Raw genomic sequence first — 7,564 nt, 5'->3', positions numbered from 1 at the left:
ACATTACATGTCCAGCCCATCTGATTTTTGATGTCTTGGCAAACGAGACAATGCCCCTGATTCTTGACCATCGACGGAGGTCGGAACTCCGGATTCCTTCTCTCACTTCAGTGAGACGTGATACTCCTAGCATAGCTCTTTCGATTCCTCTTTGGGATACCCGAATAATGTTCTCATCCTGTTTGCATAGGGCCCATGTGTCTAAGCCGTACATTAGTGCAGGAAGAATGGTGGAATCTAAAAAATGTGCCCAGAGCTGGAGATCCTTCGTCCTCTTAACCACTTCTTTGATGCTCTTAAAGGCTTTCCACGCTGCTCTCTTCCTCCTGCAGTTATGGCGCCAAGTCGTTCCTCATGTTGAGTTCTCAACCCAGATATACATAGTTGCTGCATTTGGAGATGTTCATTCCATTGAGAGCAAATGGAATGTCAGGGACTAGTTCGTTTTTCATGAGCATCGTCTTGTTGAGGTTCAGCTGCAGTCTGATCTTTCCACATTTGTGGTCGAAGTCAGCCAGCACTTGTGCCGCTTGGCTTATGTTTGGCATTATGAGAAAGATGTCATCAGTGAAGCGGAGGTGGTGTAGTTGCCGACCGTCTATCTTCACTCCCATTCCATCCCATTCCAGTCATCGCATGATGTTCTCAAGGGTGGCACTGAAGAGTTTCAGTGAAATGGTATCGCCCTGCCAAGCCCTTCTCTTTACGTCAATGATCACTTCCTTGTAGAATGGTGAGATCCTGGTGATGAATCCGCAATACAGCTTTCGGAGGATCTTGATGTACTGAGTTCGAATGCCCTATTTGGCTAGGGCTTCAATGACAGCTTCAGTCTCAACAGAATCGAAGGCCTTCTTTAAGTCAATGAATGTTAGACAGAGTGGCAACTTGAACTCTTGAGAAAACTTTAATGAGTTTGGTCACTGTGTGGATATGGTCGATCGATTGTGCTGAATCCTTTTTGGAACCTGGCTTGCTTGCATGGTTGTCCTTCATCTAGTGTTCTGCCTATTCTATTCAGGATGAAATGAATGAACAATTTGTAGACAACAAATAGCAGGCATTTTGGGCAATAGTTCCCGATGTCATGGATGTCTCCCTTCTTGTACAACAAAACGGTCCTGCTGGTTTTCCATTGGGACGGAACCTTGCATTCAGACAGGTAGCATGTGAAGAGAGGAGCCAGTGTATTGATGAGTACTGGTGGCAGATTCTTCAGATGTTCAGGTCTGACCTTGTCTGGACCGGGTGCTGTATGCATCTCTACTGACAAAATGGTGTGTTGGATTTTGGAAGAGAGGACACTGGGAATGACATATCCATCCTGTGGAATTTAGTATGTGGGCATGTGGACATGGCTGTCAAAGAGATACAAGTAGAAATTGTGAATAATCCTCTCCATTGCCTTTCTGTAAGATGTGATAGATCCATCAGGACATCAGAGGGCAGTCACCTTGGTCTTGTAGTTGGCAAAGGACAGGCGAGCATTGGGAATGCTCACATATGCAGTAGTCATATTAGCTATGAAATGATATTTGACAAGAAAATCAGATGCCTACACAAAAAGTTTAAACATTGTTCTCTGGACAATAATATACCACTGCCAATTTAATAATATAAGAGAACTATGTGAAACATGATATTTAGGATCCTTATTCAAGCAGTAAGGACTGGAGTGATAGCACAGCAGGTAGGGCGTTTGCCTTGCACAGAGCCGAGCTGGCTTCGATTCCCCCATCCCTCTAGAAGAGCCTAGAAAACTATCAAGAGTATCCTTCCCACACAGCAGAGCCTGGCAAGCTACCCGTGGCATATTCAATATGCCAAAAACAGTAACAAGTTTCACAATGGAGATGTTACTGATGATCGCTTGAGCAAATTGATGAAAAATGAGATGACAGTTCTACATGGTTACAGTGCTAATCAAGAAGTAGGAAAGTCCACAAAAGAAATAATATGCAACCAATTACATCAACTGGGAGCTTTTCCCTTTGAAGACCAAGATGCAATGGTTGCAAACTGTGGCTTCCTTGGTTTTCTTACGCAGCTGACCACTTGCATGGTTTGCCTTATGCTACCTTGAATACAGACCATTCTGATAGACGTTCATATCTGTTTTCATGCTTTCCCAATTCTTAAACCCCAAGTATGTTTTGTGTTTTTGGAAAACCCAAGGGCATTAAAATCATAGTTCACACTGACCAAATCATTATTTCTATCTTCAAAAAACAGAGGTTGAGACTTTACCTAGGACTAAGCTCAAGTTACCTGCATATAAGAAGATAAACATCTTGAAGAAGTATTATACCAAGCTTAAAATTTGAGAATTTGAAGGCATCGCAATTGTGGTGCCTAGATAAATGGTGGCCCAGAACTTCTGATATTCTCAAATCAACCTCCCAACCTTAGTCATACTCAAAATATCCTAATTCTTATCCTCCAACAAAAATCACACACAAGTAGAGAAAACTGCAAGTCAGAAAATCCAGTTAGAATTGACTTAGAGTCATTAATTCTTAGAAGTATAATGATAAGAATTTTGAAAACAGGGATAAAGACATCAGAATGTGTACTATTTAGAAAATAGTATCAGTCTATTTTCTACTTGATTTCTGCATTTTTAGCTTTATATGTCAAAGAACACTTAGTAAATCTTCTTTACTTTTTCACTGTGATATAAATGAACAACCTTGCGTAGCTCATTTCTCATCTTGTTTTAATTAGTATCAGAATAGAAGGGCATCTCAGGCTCCTAGTAATTTGATATAAAACTTTTCACCTCTAGGTCAATGGTAAGTGAAACACATTTACATATTTTTAAATGGATTTATTGCTTTTGAAGAGAGTCCAGTTTTAATCCTTGACACTAGAATACCTTATTACCAGAAAGCCCATGGGCATTGAAATATTGATCATGAAGCTACAGAGAAAGGGTGAGTATTCAACTGTTCTTCAGTGTTCAGTTGGACTTACAAGATTTCCTTAAATTGTTTCAATTAATATAAACTATGATTTTATTTTTGAAGACCAATACTTTTCTAATGACAAATTGAACATGAATCAAAAACTGGACTTCTTTCAATTTAGAACATAAACTATCTGGTTACTAAAAATAAAATAAAATTCCCATTACAAAAAAGGAAGGAACTCACTGTGCTAGGTGGAGGAAAAGAATAAATCATAGAAATTATATTACACATTTTATTTATTTTTTATTATTTATTTTATTACAAATTTTAAAAAGAAAAAAGTAATTCAAAATTAGAAAAAAATAATGATGGTTCACTGATCTTCAAATGAGTTAGAAATTATTTTGGGGAAATATGCATGTATACCCAATACTCCTAGAAATGACCGTAATTTTTTTTGGGGGGGAAAGGAGAATACCTGGCAGTGCTCAAGGCTTACTTCTGGGTCTGTGCTCAGGAATCACTTCTGGCGGTTTGTGGGTGATTTTATGTGATGTTGCATTCAAGGGAAGTACCCTACCTACTGAACTATCTCTCTGATCTCTGGCTGTAATGGATTTAACCTTTAATTTCCCCAGACAATGCAACCATGGCAACAAACAAGCATTATGACAGTTTGTCAATTATAAAAGAATAATACATTTTAGCTCCCCATCATATATTTGGAAACTTAAAAAATGTTCTGTCGTCATTGATTTTATATATGCTCCTTAAGATATGTTATGAGGTAATAGACATATGATAACAAATAAATAGAATACTTAACCTTGATTATTCTGAATAGATAACTTGAAAAAAGAGTTTGATTGCAAATAATTTATTATAGACCTGATCCTATGAATAATAAGTAAGAAATAATATAATGAAGAAGGGTAAGCCAAGCCAAGGTTAATGGATTGACCAACACTTAGGCAAAAGGTATTTCATCCTGCCAAATTTTCTAAGGCAGCATTAAATGTCTCAGAATTGTTCATTTGGAAAATAAATAAGGTGATGATTTTTTTCTTTGGCTTGTTTTCTGCAATTGTTAAGTGTGACCTTAGGTACAAGAAAATCCTATACTACCCAGTGCATTTGTGACTTATACAACCCTGTTGCACTATCGGGGGATCTCATGAGGTCTGACCAAAGCACTGCCAATTTTCCTTGTGCAACTAACCAAGACATTGCCAGTATCTCTTGTGTAAATGTAATCATAATTTCTGTGCAATGGATGGTGCAATAGAAACTGAAAGAAGAAATGAGGCTGAGAGTATTAGAAAGAGTCAAGGAGTTATATTGCAGAGACACTTCCTTTATGGTACTTAATAGTCAGCGATTTCTCAGAGAGGCCAACATCTTAAAGACATAGTCTGAGAAGGACATTATATTTATTTTTATTTTTATTTTTTTACAGTTACAAACTTATGAACTTTCATGTTTGCTTTTGATTTACATCCCTCCACCTGTGCCCATTCTCTCCCACCAATGTTTCCAGTGTCCCTCCCACCCCCCCAAACCCCACCACCCTAACCTGCCTCTGTGGCAGTGCATTCCCTTTTGTTCTCTCTCCTGTTGGGTGTTGTAGTTTGCAACAGAACTATTGAGTGGCCATTATATTTGATCTATAGTCTACTTTTGGTATGAAGCTTTCAACCTGAGTGGGTCCTCCCAAAATTCTCTACTAGGTGTTCCCTTGAGAAGGACATGTTAAGGAATTTGGAAGGAGACCCTCATGAGCTATGCTTAGGGAAGCTGGGGACAATTCTGACATTACTTGACCAGTTGGGCTGGTGATTTAGTGCTAGGACTTGAGCATCCTTGAATCCTGGAAAATCAAAGACCACAAGAAATGCCATAGGGAATTTCATATCACATCAAGTGATTCTCAAGAGTCCAATCTGTGCTGGAGATTGAGGACAGGTTGGGCCCATGCCTTGTCCTAACTCTGTCCTACTTATTCAACTCTCATCTAATGAATTTCAAAAGATTTATCTGAATTGAATTAATGTAGGGTGAATATGCAGAAGTTAAGTAGGTGGGTTTTGGAGTCAGATACAACATCATTTGAATACTGTCTGGAATTCATATATACTATATGGACTTTGTCAACTATTTGAACTTGTCAGTACAAGAGGGGAAAGGCAGTAATATGGGAAAAGTAATTTCTATACTATACAGAAGGTACAGAAATTAAGTGTTAGTATGCATATGTCGAGCTGGAGTGATAGCACAGGGCTGGAACGATAACACAGCGAGTAGGGTGTTTCCCTTGCATGTGGCCAACCCAGATTCTACTCCTTCATCCCTCTTGGAGAGCCCGGCAAGCTACCAAGAATATCCTGCCTGCACGGCAGAGCCTGGCAAGCTACCCATGGCGTATTCAAAATGCCAAAAACAGTAACAAGTCTCACAATGGAAATTTTACTGGTGCCTGCTCAAGCAAACTGATGAACAATGGGAAGACAGTGTGACAGTGCTACATGCATATGTCACCCCTTAAACATTGTCTTGCACAGGTATCATTGAAAAAAATTAATGCTATTACACAAAATGAAGATGAAAACACTTCTCATTTTCTTACTTTCACTATATATCTGCATCATGTGAGACCATGAAGCATAATCCATTTTTAATATGATTTGAGAATTCATGAATTAGGAATATCACAGAGATACGTTTTTTAAAAAATCTAAAGAAACTATATTTTGTTTATAGCTGCCTAGCAGAAGGCAAAATAAAAACTGGTTTATGCTTCATTTTCATTCAAAAGATTCATTTAAACTCTAACTTGTGAGAAAAAGCTGGCAGATAATTTTGCTTGCTGGTTATTTAAGAAACATTTTAAAAATTCGAGGAGAAAAATGATGTTTTGACTGAGTTGTTTCTTGAAACATCAGTGACCCTGAATTCACAGTCTCTACAAGCTAAGAATTCCCTGAAGCTCAATAGGAGCTATGAGATCTTAACCTACAGAACAGAACAGCAGGATCAGGCAAGTCGCTGTGCTGAGACACCACTTGGGGCCAGATTTTAATAGCTGACAACTCATAATGGATTGACAAAAGCAAAACATCATTAACTTGAATCTACAAAGTCGACATTTCCATATGCAAATAGGAGCTGGCACATATGTGCCTGTGTACAAGTCTCATTGCTTGTTTAGTTGTCTGTATGTCCTTTAGGTTGCTTTCCTTTATCTTTAAGATCCCAGTGGACGTGAGCCACGTCTGGTAACCTACTTTGCAAAACAACAACAGGTGCACAGATTGGTGGTGATAGTGTTGATTTTCTCTTTCTCATACCACACAAGAGCTTACGATCTATGGTATAATTTTGAGATTCAGGAATAAAAGGATAATCATGAATAATGCATTTGAGCAGTGGGAATGAGAGTTCCTGTATATTCATGTAACAAAGACTACCGAGTTGACCTGTAAGGCCGTGGGATCTAGGGAGAACACTTCTAATTTTCTATATTTTAGTTTGTAATACTGATACTGACCAGGGATGTTTTCTGCATTATATAATATCTCTTTTGTATTTATCGGTGTTGATAGAATGGAGCCGTGGTATTTTACTATTTCATGTGAATCTGTTTGGTTCAATACCATACAAAATAATTACAGTGACAGTCTGAGATTTAACCTATGCACTAAGTTTCTCTTGAGTAGCTGTAACCTACCTTACAGACTGGTTGTATAGGTCAGATCAGATCAGCACTATAACAGAGCTATAAAATTTTAAGAAATTGTTATTCCTGAAAAAGAATCTTTTGGATTGAGCATGGAAGACTTAAGGAAATGGCTAATTATGGTATGTCCTTTATGAAAATATGATCTTAAACTTATTGTTCAATGTGTCTGTATGAGCAAACCAGAAGTCTTCTCAGTTTATTAATATTCATTTACTCTCTTTCTCCATTTCTCCCAGTAAGCTGTCCTTTCTTGGCTTGTCTTTCTTCTTCTGTTGTGTGTACAAATGTTGTGTGTTAAGATCAAGGGGATGGACACCTGGTTTGCTTCTCTTAGTTCTATCACTCACTCTCATAAAGATTTTGCTCTGGGCATTGCAGCTGGCATTGCTCTCTCTTCTTTTACTTACTGCCTCTGAGTTCCACAGAAAAGAATAATGAAGGCTTAAACTCACCAATCCTGCTTCCTATCTACCTTGCATCCTCCTGTTACCAAAGGGGAAACACATGTTTTTCAAACTCAATTTTTGCTGATGAAAATTTTGTTCAATTTCACAGCTTGACTTCAGAATTTTCCCAAGTGATGGTAAATTCCATTCCCTTGCCAAACAAGGAAATAATCTACAAGCAGGTTTGGAAGGAAAACTTAGAAATCCCCCTCAAGCACTAGTATCAGATAAAAATAAGAAAGAAAAGAATTCATTTTGCCAGCTTCTCCGTCATTCAAAATACTAACATGCTCAATGATTATAAAACTGAGGAAACAGTTCAACCTAAGTCACTGGAACTTATTGTTACAAAAATGTAAACTTTGAACAAAGATATTTATAGCAATGATGGCTTTTGGATGCTGAAATAACAAAGAAGTGAAGTTTGCAGGTGGTTTAGGGTTGGTGCATATTTGTCAAATCAATTATTTGGG

At 38.0% G+C, this 7,564-nt stretch overlaps 1 non-coding gene across 1 annotated transcript; it reads left to right on the top strand.

Annotated features, from left to right (window-relative positions):
- Positions 1 to 1,956: 1,956 nt before the first annotated feature.
- Positions 1,957 to 2,091, top strand: LOC129405354 (small nucleolar RNA SNORA70). Its single transcript, XR_008630514.1, has one exon. It is a non-coding gene; the product is annotated as a small nucleolar RNA SNORA70 (small nucleolar RNA).
- The last annotated feature ends 5,473 nt before the right edge of the window (positions 2,092 to 7,564 follow it).

Source organism: Sorex araneus, chromosome 5, assembly GCF_027595985.1.
Source record: "Sorex araneus isolate mSorAra2 chromosome 5, mSorAra2.pri, whole genome shotgun sequence".
NCBI lineage: Eukaryota > Metazoa > Chordata > Mammalia > Eulipotyphla > Soricidae > Sorex > Sorex araneus.
Note: the sequence above shows the minus strand (reverse complement) of the source record. Positions and strands in the feature narration are given on the sequence as shown.